We start from the raw sequence: 14,659 nt of genomic DNA, 5'->3' as shown, positions 1-14,659 counted from the left end.
CATTTGTTTTGTTGGGGGGTTTATTTTCTTCCAGCAAGCTGTAAGCGCGCTGCTGTGAGTACGTGTGCAATCAGTTTTTTTATGAGGGGCAGAGGCTACCTCCGCAGGTTTTGCCAGGAGGAACATCAGCGGATCCAGACTGGTCTCCTCCTCGGAAATCTCCTCTATCAGGCCTCGGACCATGCTCCAGAATGTCTGGACTCCGGGGCACGTCCACAGTATATGGACCAGGTCTCCACACTGACCACAACCCCTCCAGCAGAGGTTGGGGAGGCCTGGGAAAATGTGGCTCAGCCTACTCGGGGATAGGTACCACTGGAATAGGATTTTGTAGGTGTTTTCCTTGATGGTTGTGCAGATTGAGGTTTTAGCTGCTGCCTCCCAGATGTCCTCCCAGTCATCTCTATTTCCAAATTGAGGTCCTCAGCCCATTTCATCATATAGTTATGGTTGGCGGGTATCTTGGACCGTGCTAGCTCCGAGTAGATCTCCGAGATCAGACCCCTCTGGTACAGCTGGACCCCACAAACACTTTCAAAGGGCGTTGGGCCTTTAAACTTAGACTTTTTGGATACTGTGTGAAGGAAATGTCTGATCTGGAAGAACCCATACAGAGGGAATTTCACTGGTTGGTGTTTCTCCTGCAGCTCCGCAAGTGCCATCACCGACCCTTTGTTCAGTAGGTCTGATGCTTTTCGTATGTTAGCTCTCTGGAACTGCGCGAAGTCTTTAGGGTCACACCCCAGGGGGGTGGGGGACTCCCGGTTCCCAAAAATGGGAGTGAGAATGGAAGGGGAGGATGCCAGTCCGTGCCTGTTTTTTGTTTTTGCCCAAATCTTCCATGTGCACCTCATGGCCCCCAGTCCCGTCCTGCCCGATAATATCTCCCCTCCCCCTTCGGACCAAAGTATTGCTCCAAGAGACAGAGGAGAGACGTAGGAGGCCTCGATCTCAAACCAGCAGCAAAACGCTGGATCATTGTTCCAGATCACCGCTTGTTTTAGGTGGGCTGCGTAGTAATAGTTTATTATATCAGGTACACCTAGACCTCCATACTCCTTTGGGGCTAACATTACCGATCTAGCTACCCGGTTTGTTTTGTCTTTCCATGTGAAGTGGAAGATACTATTTTGAATATGTTTTAGATCTGCCAGCGGAATGCAGATCAGAAGAGTCTGGAAAAAATACAGAAGCCTGGGAAGGATATTCATCTTAACCCATGCCACCTGTAACGGATCGGGGGACTCGCGCTTCCCAGCGTGTCTCCGTCACCCCAGGTCCCACAGCGGCTACCTGTCCTGCTTCCCTACTTCCCCACTCTCTCTCCTCCTCCTTGAGCCGTTCCTCCGCGGCACGGTCCGCATGCCCTGGCACGCGTTCAGGGTACGCGCGCGCTACCGATCGCTTGTCACTCATCGATGGACACGCGCCCCTCGGTGTGCCTCCATTACCCCAGCCCTTACCGTACCTGGCTCCACCGCTCCTTCTTCCCCTCTGCCTCTCATGCCGAGCTCCTCCTCCGCGATACATCCCCCACGCCCAGGCACACGCTCGGTGCGCGCGCATAACAATCTTACAGAAGGCGCGCGCACCCGCTCTAGTTATCTGCCGTCCCATGTACTGGCTCTGCCCCCCGTCAGTTGCAGGCTATTGCCCTGGATTATTTCCCTGTCTCATCCCCTGCCCTCCGGACCTATCCCTGCAATTACTCAAACAAACAACTGCTCCACCCCTCACCTCTATTGACCCTTCTTCCTATATAACCCCACTCTGTCCTCTCAGTCCTTGCTCTGCATAGCTTTCCTGTAGCTCCTGTGTGTGCAGTGTCTATGCCTAGCTCCCTTGTCTGTTTCAGCCCTGGTTCCTGTCCCTGCCCCTGTTTGGATTCCTTTGGTTTGAACTTGAACTCTGCTTTGGACTTGACTACGCTGCCTTCTCCTGCCCTTGACACCTGGCTTTCGGACATCACTACGCTGATCTCTCCAGCCCCTGAACTCTGGCTCTTGGACATTACCCTCCGACCTCTACCACCCCGGACTCAGCAAGTATAATGTTTACCCTTACTCACCAGGCCCGGCAACGCAACTTACCACACTCCGGGCACGCCCTCACAGCTGTGGGTGCGTGTTATACCCTTACCCACCTCAGTACTGGGGACTGGTCAGGTCTGCGGGCATACAGGCGTTAGACCACCCTTCCGAGCCACGAAATGTGGTATTTATTCCATCTCTGAAGGTCTCTTTTAATTTCCGAAAATAGGTCGGGAAAATTACTTTTAAATAGTGCTGAAAACTTGGCAGGTATTTTAATCCCTAGATATTTTATGCCCGTAGAGCTCCATTTATAGTTAAAGTTAAGTTGTAAAAGCTTTACATCCAGGGCGTAAAGGGATAGATTCAGGGCTTCTGATTTGTCGCTGTTATTTTTGTACCCTGATATCTGGCCAAATTTCTCTAATTGGGACTGGAGGTTAGGGAGAGTCACCATGGGGGAGGTCATATATAGAATAACATCGTCCGTAAATAGGGATATCTTGTACTCTGTGTCCCCGACGACGACGACTCCTTTTATGTTCAACTCTTGTCTGATTGTTGCCGCGAGGGGCTCGATTGACAATGCAAAAAGGAGAGGGGATAAAGGGCAGCCCTGTCGTGTACCATTCTTAATTTTTATGGGGGTCGAGGCTCCGTCTGGGAGTTTTACAAAGGCCACCGGGTTTTTATACAGTGCTCACACTCCTTCTAGGAAGGGCCCCCTGAAGCCGAATTTAATCATCGTTTGGTCTAAAAAATCCCACGTGATTCTAACAAAAGCTTTTTCGGCATCCAGGCTCAGCAAGAATGCCTTAGCCCCCACCAGGTGCACGTGGTCGATAATGTTTAGTATTTTCCGAGTGTTGTCCGAAGCTTGTCTGCCTGAAACAAATCCTACCTGGTCTTTGTGGATCAAGCTCGGCAAGATCGGGTTATGTCTGTTTGCTAGAATTTTGCTGTATATTTTTAAGTCCGAATTGAGGAGGAATATTGGTCTGTAGCTGCCGCATTGTATCGGGTCCCTACCTTCCTTCCTTGTGAATAATTGCCAGATTAACGTAAACAATATTTTATTGGTTACCTTTCATACATATGAAGTCATATTTATTAAGAATCTCTTCTGTTACAACCGGGATGCGCAAGATTTTTTGGGGGGGTGGGGCCACAGCTGTTGCAGAGGTCCCGCGCTCGTCCCCAAGGCATTTAAATTAATTGCCGGGGGATCGCGTGAGGCCTGTGCAACGTCCCTTATCTTGTCTTCGGCAACGCATGGCCATGGCAACACGGCGTCAAATGATGCCGCGGGTCACATGCCGTCACCATGGCAGCGTGACGTCAGGTGACCCGTGGCGTAATTTGACGCCGAAGACAAGATAAGGAGGGGGCGTAGCGAGGAAAGTTTGCGCTCCCCTGTGCTACAAGATACTTTATAGACTACTAGCTGAGAGACCCGGCGTTGCCCGGGATGTAATTTTGGGGGGGGCGTACGACAGGGTTAGGCTTCCTCACCCCCTTGACAGCTAGGTGGGTGACTGAGTTGAGTGAGTGTGTGGGTGACTGTGTGGGTGGGTGGGTGACACTTGACTGAGTGGGTGGGTGGGTTGGTGACTGAGTGGGTGACTTTGGGTCGGTTTGACTTTGGGTTGGTGGGTGGGTGACTTTGGGTCGTGGGTGGGTGACTTTGGGTCGGTGGGTGGGTGACTTTGGGTCGGTGGGTGGGTGACTTTGGATCGGTGGGTGGGTGACTTTGGATCGGTGGGTGGGTGACTTTGGGTGGGTGGGTGACTTTGGGTGGGTGGGTGGGTGACTTTGGGTCGGTGGGTGGGTGGGTGACTGGGTCGGTTTGACTTTGGGTCGGTGGGTGGGTGACTTTGGGTCGGTGGGTGACTTTGGGTCGGTGGTTGGGTGGGTGAGTTGGGTGGGTGAGTTGGGTCGGGGGGTGGATGACTTTGGGTCGGTGGGTGGGTGACTTTGGGTCGGTGGGTGGGTGACTTTGGGTCGGTGGGTGGGTGGGTGACTCTGGGTTGGTGGGTGGGTGACTTTGGGTGGGTGGGTGACTTTGGGTGGGTGAGTCGGTGACTGGGTGACTTTTTCAGGGTCGGTGACTGGGTGGGTCAGTGACTGGGGTCGGTGACTGGGTGGGTCAGTGAGTGGGTAGGTGGGGTCGGTGAGTGGGTGGGTGGGGTCAGTGACTGGGTGGGTGGTTTTGGGTGAGACTGGGTGGGTGAGTGGGAAACTGAATGGGTGGGTGAGTGGAAAACTGAATGGGTGGGTGAGTGGGAAACTGAATGGGTGGGTGAGTGGGAAACTGAATGGGTGGGTGAGTGGGAAACTGAATGGGTGGGTGAGTGGGAAACTGAATGGGTGGGTGAGTGGGAAACTGAATGGGTGGGTGAGTGGGAAACTGAATGGGTGGGTGAGTGGGAAACTGAATGGGTGGGTGAGTGGGAAACTGAATGGGTGGGTGAGTGGGAAACTGAATGGGTGGGTGAGTGGGAAACTGAATAGGTGGGTGAGTGGGAAACTGACTGGGTGGGTGAGTGGGAGACTGACTGGGTGGGAGACTGACTGGGTGGGAGACTGACTGGGTGGGAGACTGACTGGGTGGGAGACTGACTGGGTGGGAGACTGACTTGACTGAGTGAGTGGGTGACTGAGTGAGTGAGTGGGTGGGTGACTAAGTGAGTTTTTGGGTGACTAAGTGAGTGGGTGGGTGTGTTACTGAGTGAGTGGGTGGGTGACTGAGTGAAAGTGACTGGGTGGGTGACTGAGTGAGTGGGTGGGTGACTGGGTGGGTGGGTGACTGGGTGAAAGTGACTGGGTGGGTGTGTGGGTGACTGGGTGACAGTGCGTGGGTGGGAGACGGTGGGTGACTTACCTTGACCCCGTGGCATCTGGCTGGGGCAGGAGGTGAGTTCGGGAAGCTGGGGGGGGGCAAGAGTGGCAGGAGACCAGCGCCGCGCTTCCCCTCCGTCCGGGAGCCGGCGCACGTGATGGGGAGTCTCGCGCCGCGCTTCCCCTCCGTCCGGGAGCTGACGCACGTGAGGGGGAGTCCCGCGCCGCGCTTCCCCTCTCCGGTAGCGGCGCACGTGAGGGGGAGTCCCGCGCCGCGCTTCCCCTCTCCGGTAGCGGCGCACGTGAGGGGGAGTCCCGCGCCGCGCTTCCCCTCTCCGGTAGCGGCGCCGTGAGGGGGAGTCCCGCGCCGCGCTTCCCCTCTCCGGTAGCGGCGCACGTGAGGGGGAGAGCAGGAGGCCCGGCCCGCGCTTCTCCTCTCCGGTAGCGGCGCACGTGAGGGGGAGAGCAGGAGGCCCGGCCCGCGCTTCCCCTCTCCAGTAGCGGCGCACGTGAGGGGGAGAGCAAAAGGCCCGCGCCGCGAGGGGGGAGGAGCCTGGAGTTTGCTGCTGAGCAGGAGGGCCGCGGCGCACGGTGAGGGTGATGGTGCGGCTGGGGATGTTGCGGAGCGTGGGGATTTGGGTGAGGTGGGGGGAGAGAGTGAGGGGCACCGGGAGAGGAGGGGGGGGGTGTGTGTGTGGAAGGTGAGCTGCGGTCCAACTGACGGGGGAGAGTGAGGGTGTGTGTGTGTGTGAGGGGGGTGTGTGTGTGTGTGTGTGTGTGTGTGAGGGGGGGGTGTGTGAGGGGGGGGGGGTGTGTGTGTGTGTGTGTTTTTTTGCCCGTCACTCTGCCTCAGGCCAATGAGAGGTGCGGGGGCGGGCAGGCCAAGGGACCAATGAGATTGCCGCTAGGGACGCAGACATACAGTGCTTTCAGAAATATATAGTAGATTGACATGAATGGGCTGCGCCATCCGGAGCCAGAGAGGCGCCTTGTAGCAGACGATTCCTTAATAAATATGACCAATAAGGGGCTTAAGGTTTTACCTCCGGCACTTTTTATATTGGAAAATAAAAATTCCACTTAAGCACACATTCACATACAATCCCTTTTGTATCTAAAGCCCTCTCCCGCCTTAAACCTCTCACAGACTGCCCCACACCTCAATACCCGACTAGCACCCTCTCTATCCACCTTTACGACCCAGCTGCTTAAGGAAGCATACTGTATGAGTAGCTCCGTGGCTGATAATTTACACCTCGTACATAAACCTTTGCCCCCTTCAAACGCACTTACCAGAATACACTCCTGTCTCTGTACGTTCTTCCTACCTACCAATTAGATTGCAAGCTCTTCCGAGCGGGGACCCCTTTTCCTAAATGTTACTTTTTATGTCTGAAGCACTTCTTCCCTTTATGTGTTATTTGTATTATTTGTTTTATTATTGTGTATTACTGCTGTGAAGCGCTATGTACATTAATGGCGCTATCTAAATAAAGACATACATACATTGCGTGGTTTGCAACTTTAAGAACTAGTTGCTGCACCTTGTTTATTTAATATACAATTGTTTGCTTCTCACACACATCCATTAAGCCAGGGGTAGACAACTCGTCCTCAAAGTCCACCAACAGGCCACGTTTTAAGGATATCCCTGTTTAAGCACAGGTGGCTCAATTGAAGACTGCACCACCTGTGCTGAAGCAGGGATATCCTTAAAATCTGACCTGTTGGTGGCCCTCGAAGACTAGAATTGCCCACCCTTGCGTTAAGCGGACAAACTATTATAACCAGAGATCATGATCAAAGGGCAACAAGTCAAAAAAGGTAGAATTGGGGCCAATTTAGATGAACAATTTCCATTGCCTTAATTTATCTTATAAATTAATTCAAAGTACCTCTACCAAAAGCAGACTTCACACCCCTTTTTATTATTCACATTACAAGTGAATATATTTCTGCATGAGGAAAATAAATTGGCCTCTTGAGGGATTCTTTTTTTGAAAGATGAATCTATCTTCCCACATTCCTTTCCCCAAACGGAACTCATGGAGGAACGGCAAGATGAATTTTATAATGGGCATTATAATCAACCCCTGCTCATTATCATAGGTAGAAAGAAACATTTAATAGCTCGTAACCCCAGTGGAATTTATTAGGGATCCCTTCTTCCTTCGTACAGTTCTAAAAATACTTAATTAAACCTCAATGTTGAGCCTAGGAGCATAAATTCAATTTACATTTTTTTTTTTGAGATAATAGCAACTATAAAAATGACATTATAGGAGTGATTACATTAACCTCTTTGCTACCACTGGAGCATGCAACTTTAAAAAAAAATTAGTCATGAACCATAATGGGCCATATTTAGTAAGCGGTGCTGATCGCCAAGCCCCTTTGTGTATATATAGTATTTATTCCTGCATTGCCCTGTATACAGTATACATTCCTGCACTGCCCTGTATACATTCCTGCACTGCCCTGTATACTGTATATTCCTGCACTGCCCTATATACAGTATACATTCCTGCATTGCCCTGTATACAGTATACATTCCTGCACTGCCCTGTATACTGTATATTCATGCACTGCCCTATATACAGTATACATTCCTGCATTGCCCTGTATACAGTATACATTCCTGCACTGCCCTGTATACTGTATATTCCTGCACTGCCCTATATACAGTATACATTCCTGCACTGCCCTATATACAGTATACATTCCTGCACAGCCCTGTATACAGTCCTGCAGATATATGCAAAGACTCGTGATCATTGCACAGACAGAGTCACTGAATGCACAAAGTGTCCTACATACTGTACACACAGTAACCCACTCACTCACTCTGCTCCTGCACACTCCCGCCTGCTCCACGTTCCCCAGTGGCGCCAAAACCCAGCTTCCTCCGCTCTTACGTCACACAGCCCACCGCGTGACGTCACCCACGCAAGCTTGGAGCTCCCCTGGGCGGACGTGACGTCACGGAGGGGCTGAGCTCGCTGTATATTATATTATTGAGTGATACATTATACCGCAGCAGCGGAGAATGTTCTGTATTTGTCACTGTACATAAACCCGCTCTCTGTGTTCCCAGGCCGCTCTGCTGCTGCTGGTCTCTTTTTATTTGTTGGTGTATTTATTTGAAAGAAAGGAGGAAATGTGAGTAACAGTAGCAAGGACCTCACAGATAACACCTGATGTAATGCCTGAGGTTATCGTGCTACGCAGCATGAGTCCTGTAAGGTAAGACACGTTATAATGTAACAGAGATATTATCTGTCAAGGTTATTTGTTATTGTACTTCATCCACATCTTATATTCTCTCAAAAAAATATTATATATATATATATATATATATATATATATATACACACACACACACACACACACACACACACACACACACATGTATGTATTTAAGTTGCATTATATATAAATATTTATATATAAAATATATAATCATACAACTTAAATACGTGTGTGTGTGTGTGTGTGTGTGTGTGTGTGTGTGTGTGTGGACAGAGAGAGAGAAAGCAGTCAACTCTAGCAAGAGAAGACAAAGGACAGCACTCAAGGATAAATGGCAACAAATAAACCTGTATTCAGATGGTGCAGCACAAACGAGACCAACGTTTCGGTCCTTGTAGGACCTTCCTCAGGGTAGTGCTGAGGAAGGTCTTACAAGGACTGAAACGTTGGTCTTGTTTGTGCTGTACCATCTGAATACAGGTTTATTTGTTGCCATTTATCCTTGAGTGCTGTCCTCTTGTTAGGGTTGACTGCGTTCTCTGTTTATTTCTACAGGACAGGCACCATACCATTTCACTTTGATGGGAGTGCCAGCTGCCCCCCTGTTCTATTATATATAGATATAGATATATATAATGAATAGACGATGCCATTCTGTGACTAACGAAATGCTTTTATTTGTGCGAGCTTTCGAGATACACCGATCTCTTCTTCCGGCGGTGTTACAATGAATGAAGCCAAAATAAGGGTTTTACTTTAAAACAGTACATACTGGAATGTGATCTGCGAGCTTATCCCTCCCCCCTGTGCAGTATGCGTTTTATGACTTCATTGTAGTTTCATTCATTGTAACACCGCCGGAAGAAGAGATCAGTGTATCTCGAAAGCTCGCACAAATAAAAGCATTTTGTTAGCGACAGAACGGTATCGTCCATTCGTTTTTGATTATTAAGCTCGGCTAACACGGTACAGATACCTCTACATATATATATATACTTTCATTGTGCCTTATAAAGTCACCTATCCAGTACTGGTGCCTGGCAGGCTTAACTCATCCAGGCTCACAAGTACAGTCTGACTAAGGCCTCGTCCAGGGTGGAAACAGGCGCGCTCCAGCGCTGCGCCCTGCTCGGCCGGGCAATTCCTGGCAGGCTCGGTGCGCGTGCGTCTGGGGGCGCGGCCACAACATCACGGAGCTGGTTCGCCCTCATTGGGCGAACCGGCAAGTGGCTGACCGCCGAGCAGGCCCGCCAGCTCACGCAGGCCACGTGCATTGTCGCAACGTGTCCAGCGTGAGCGCCCCCGCTCAGCACCACCCTGGACGAGCCCCGAGGATAACTAAAAAGGTGAAATGAAGCCCTCCAGTAATAGGACAACACACCCCCAAAATAGAACATATAGCTAGAAAACAAGACAGCAAAGAGGTGTATATGGGTACACAGGGTATCTGTGGCATTGGTAATATCTAGCAGGACTGTAACATATACATATATAAAAACTAATTGAAGGGCACAGCAAAAATATGCGAAACTGTATTTTATTGGCCTAACGTTTCGAATCCAGAGGGTTGCTGAAACGTTGGGCCAATACGACATTCCTTTATATTTTTGTACAGTACCTTATAGGCACTCTGATAGCAGCACCCACTCCAGTAGTCTGATCCAGGAGTGCGCAAACTTTTTCCCCTGTGCCCCCCTGCCTGCTCTCGCCTCCCCCCCCCCCCCTTACCTTGACTCTTTGTAATGATGTCATGTGAGGTAACGTTGCCATGGCAATGTGACGTCATGTAACCCCGCCTCATTGCCATGGCGACACTTCGCAAGAAGCAACCGGAGACAAGGTAAGGGAATTTATAGAGGCTTCGCGCGCTCCCCGGTATTTAATTTAAAAAGCTTTAGGGAAGAGCGTGAGGCCTCAAGCACCACGTCACCCCCCCCCCCAAGAAAATCTGGCACGCCCCCCAATTTGCACACCCTTGTCTGATCTACACTATCTGTGTGCCCCAACCCGTTCAATATATATATATATATATACAGGCATACCCCGGTTTAAGGACACTCACTTTAAATACACTCGCGAGTAAGGACATATCGCCCAATAGGCAAACGGCAGCTCGCGCATGCACCTGTCAGCACTTCCTGAACCGCAATACCGGCTCCCTACCTGTACCGAAGCTGTGCGCAAGCGGGGAGACTATAGAGCCTGTTACACGTGTTATTTACATCAGTTATGTACGTATATGATGATTGCAGTACAGTACATGCATCGATCAGTGGGGAAAAGGGAGTGCTTCACTTTAAGTACATTTTCACTTTACATACATGCTCCAGTCCCATTGCGTACGTTAATGCGGGGTATGCCTGTGTGTGTGTATATATATATATATATATATATATTTATATATATTGATCCCTAAACGAAATCAAGAGACAGCACTCAGTGATGATGAACAAAAATTATAATGGGAACATGGCACACACAAACGTTTCGGTCCATGCGCATGCGCGTAAGAGTCAGTTCGGCTCTTGCATCACACCTTGTTACCAATAGTGATGAGACGCCAGCAATATGGGCACCTAGCAACGTAGGACGCCGTGTGATGCAGGAGCTTAACTGACTCTGCTGCGCATGCGCACAGAGCATACTACTAACGGCTGAACACAGCTGTTTTCAAAATGGCCGCCGCGAGTCACGGGAGACTCCTGGTGATGTGGAGACTCGTGGTTCTCTGAAATTGACATTTTTTATTGTTTGGACTGGGGCTTCTGGGTATAAATGTCTGCCACTGTTCTGCTGCACCTCTCTGAAGAAGGTCCTCCTGTTGGACCGAAACGTTGGTTTCTGTGTTCCATGTTCCCATTACAATTTGTGTTCATCATCACTGAGTGCTGTCTCTTGTTTTCGTTTAGGGATCATTTTCTTTGTGTTATTTTTATGTGACATGCACCAGACCATACGTATCCTACTGTTGTGCCAAAAAAACCATTATATATAATAATATACACCCCCCCCCTCCTCCTATTTTTCAATGTAGCCACAGATGTGGCAAATGAGAAGTGAAAATCGTCACACCATGTAAAAATTGAGAAATTAGGTTGCTCAATCGAACATTTAAAACAAGCATGTCAAACTCAAATGCTAACAAGGGCCAAATAAACAAGGTTTAAGTCTAGGTGGGCCGCAAATTTTTTTTTAATTTTCATAGAAACGTAGGTTTATTTCGAAAAGTGTGTGTGTGTGTGTGTGTGTGTGTGTGTGTGTGTGTGTGTGTGTGTGTGTGTGTGTGTGTGTCTCACAAAACGGAAAAAAAAAAGAAAAAAAGCCAGATGTGAATGACTTCTGAACCCATTAACCAGTGTCAGGATGCCCCTCTAGATTTCCAAAGCAGCAATCCCGCCTGGAATCTTACCTGATCCGGGTTCCCTCAAGGTACTATACTGGAAGGGAGGTGTTTCCTACCTGTCTTCCGATGTCTCCCGTGAGAAACTTGAGTCAGATCCGGAAGAAAGCAGAATAGGTTATTTCGGTGTAGGTATAGGGCAGTTAAGATAAAAACGAGAGACAGAGAGACAGAAAGGGAGAGAGAGAGGGAGAGGCAGAGAGGGAGAGGCAGAGAGGCAGAGAGGGAGAGGCAGAGAGGGAGAGGCAGAGAGGGAGAGGCAGAAAGGGAGAGGCAGAGAGAGAGAGGCAGAGAGAGAGAGGGAGAGGCAGAGAGAGAGAGGGAGAGGGAGAGGCAGAGAGAGAGAGGGAGAGGCAGAGAGAGGGAGAGGCAGAGAGAGAGGCACAGGGACAGAGGCACAGGGACAGAGACAGAGACAGAGACACAGGGGCACAGGGACAGAGGCTCTCCCTCTCCATGACACACTCTCTCTCCCTGACACTCTCCCTCTCCCTGACACTCTCTCTCTCCCTCTCCCTGACACTCTCTCTCTCCCTCTCCCTGACACACTCTCTCTCTCCCTCTCCCTGACACTCTCTCTCTCTCCCTCTCCCTGACACACTCTCTCTCCCTGACACTTTCCCTCTCCCTGACACTCTCTCTCTCCTTCTCCCTGATACTCTCTCTCCCTCTGCCTGACACTCTCTCCCTCTGCCTGACACTCTCTCTCTCCCTGACACTCTCCCTCTCCCTGACACTCTCTCTCTCCCTCTCACTGACACTCCCTCTCTCTCTCTCTGACACACACACACTCAGGCACACAAACACACACACACACACACTCAGACACACACACTCAGACACACACACACACACACACACATGTTTACCAGGCTTCAAGGAGAATGCAGTCTCTCCGCCGGGGTTTTGACTCCGCCCCCGTGTCCTCCCACACACGGCACGAGTGCAGATTGACTGCACCCGGCCACCGTAGCCTCCAGCCCCTGCAGGCCAGATTTTACTTCCGCCCGTGCTACTCGCTTCCCCCACACCCGCGCTCGCTTCTCCCGCGGCCAAAACTTTTAACCGCCGCTCACGCGCTCGCCGACACACACGACCGCCGCGCTGGTTGTGAGCGGGCCGCAAAAATATCCGTTGCGGGCCGCATGTTTGACATGCCTGATTTAAAACAACACACACTGTTCGTCTGCTTCACTCACCTCACTATCACCTGCTGCTGCGTCACTTTGTTGACTCATTCAGAAAGCAGAAACCAGCACACGCCATCAGGAAAAAGTTTTTTACTGTGGGAGCTGCATACTCAAATTCGCCACACTTTCATCTGCTGGCGATTGGCGACAGGGTTGCCCACGTGTGTGTGTGTGTGTGTGTGTGTGTGTGTGTGTGTGTGTATGTATGTATATATATATGTGTGCGTGTATATATATATATATATATATATATATATATATATATATATATATATATATATATATATATATATATATATATATACACACACATACATATACACACATACATATATATATATATATACACACACACACTTAAGTTATGGTGAGTAAAAAAAGTGACAAAAACCCTCCTCAGTAAAGCATATAGCAAATGGAAATATTACTGTATGCTCATTTACATGTCTTAGACATGTCTGCAACCCCGCCTTTCACCATTATCACACAGCACTACCACAGCAGCAAGGGATTCTGAGAAATGACATGCAAATGTGCACACAGTGCCATTTTTTGCTTCAAAACCATTTTAAACATGGTTCCCTATAAGCTTAAGCCTATAGGGAACCATGTTTAAAATGGTTTTGAAGCAAAAAGTGGCACTGTGTGCTCATTTGCATGTCATTTCCCAGAATCCCTTGCTGCAGTGGAAGTGCTGTGTGCTGGGTGATAATGGTGAAAGGCGGGGTTGCAGACCTGTCTAAAACATGCAAATGAGCATACAGTAATATTTCCATTATATATATATATATATATATATATATATATATATAGATACAGTTAGGTCCGGAAATAATTGGACACTGACACAATTTTCATAATTTTGGCTCTGTGCGCCACCACAATGGATTTGAAATAAAACAACCAAGATGCAATAGAAGTACAGACTTTCAGCTTTAAATCAAGGGGTTGAACAAAAATATTGTTTGAAACGTTTACGAATTGCAACCATTTTCATACAGAGTCCCCTTATTTCAGGGGCTCAAATGTAATTGGACAAATAAACACAATCATAAATAAAATGTTCATTTTTAATACTTTGTCGAGAATCCTTTGCAGGCAATGACTGCCTGAAGTCTGGAACGCATGGACATCACCAAACGCTGGGTTTCCTCGTTTTGTGATCATTTGCCAGGCCTTTACTGCAGCTGTCTTCAGTTGTTGTTTGTTCGTGAGGCTTTCTACCTTACGTTTTGTCTTCAGCAAGTGAAATGCATGCTCGATCGGGTTGAGATCAGGTGATTGACTCGGCCATTGCAGAATATTCCACTTCTTTGCCTTAAAAAAACTCCTGGGTTGCTTTCGCAGTATGTTTTGGGTCATTGTCCATCTGTAAAGTGAAGCGCCGTCCAATCAACTTCGCTGAATTTGGTTGAATCTGAGCAGACAATATATCCCTATACACTTCAGAATTCATCCGGCTGCTTCTGTCTTCTGTCACACCATCAATAAACACTAGTGACCCAGTGCCACTGTTAGCCATGCATCCCTGTGCCATCACACTGCTTCACCAAGTTTTACAGATGATGTGGGATGCTTCGGATTATGAGCCGTTCCAAGCCTTCTCCATACTTTTTTCTTCCCATCATTCTGGTACAGGTTGATCTTAGTTTCATCTGTCCAAAGAATGCTGTTCCCGAACTGGGCTGGCTTTTTTAGATATTGTTTGGCAAAGTCTAATCTGGCCTTTCTATTCTTGAGGCTTATGAATGGTTTGCACCTTGTGGTGAACCCTCTGTATTTGCTCTCGTGAAGTCTTCTTTTTATGGTAGACTTGGATAATGATATGCCTACATCCTGGAGAGTGTTCTTCACTTTGCTGGATGTTGTGAAGGGGTTTTCCTTTACCATGGAAAGGATCCTATCATTTTCAACCACTGTTGTCTTTCGTTGTCGTCCAGGCCTTTTTGTGT

The 14,659-nt window shown here is 48.9% G+C and overlaps 2 protein-coding genes across 4 annotated transcripts in view; one reads left to right on the top strand and one right to left on the bottom strand.

Annotated features, from left to right (window-relative positions):
* ZRANB3 (zinc finger RANBP2-type containing 3) overlaps positions 1-7,841 on the bottom strand; it is an 88,534-nt gene extending 80,693 nt beyond the window's left edge. For both annotated transcript variants that reach the window (XM_075609523.1, XM_075609524.1), the window contains exon 1: positions 7,713-7,841. The gene's annotated coding sequence lies outside the window, so the exon portion shown is untranslated. The remainder of the gene's footprint in view (positions 1-7,712) is intronic.
* A 24-nt stretch (positions 7,842-7,865) lies between these two features.
* Positions 7,866-14,659, top strand: part of R3HDM1 (R3H domain containing 1) — a 95,853-nt gene continuing 89,059 nt past the window's right edge. For both annotated transcript variants that reach the window (XM_075609515.1, XM_075609513.1), the window contains exon 1: positions 7,866-8,111. The gene's annotated coding sequence lies outside the window, so the exon portion shown is untranslated. The remainder of the gene's footprint in view (positions 8,112-14,659) is intronic.

The sequence above is a fragment of the Ascaphus truei genome, chromosome 7, assembly GCF_040206685.1.
Source record: "Ascaphus truei isolate aAscTru1 chromosome 7, aAscTru1.hap1, whole genome shotgun sequence".
In the NCBI taxonomy this organism is placed as follows: domain Eukaryota; kingdom Metazoa; phylum Chordata; class Amphibia; order Anura; family Ascaphidae; genus Ascaphus; species Ascaphus truei.
This window is presented reverse-complemented; position numbering and strand designations above follow the sequence as displayed.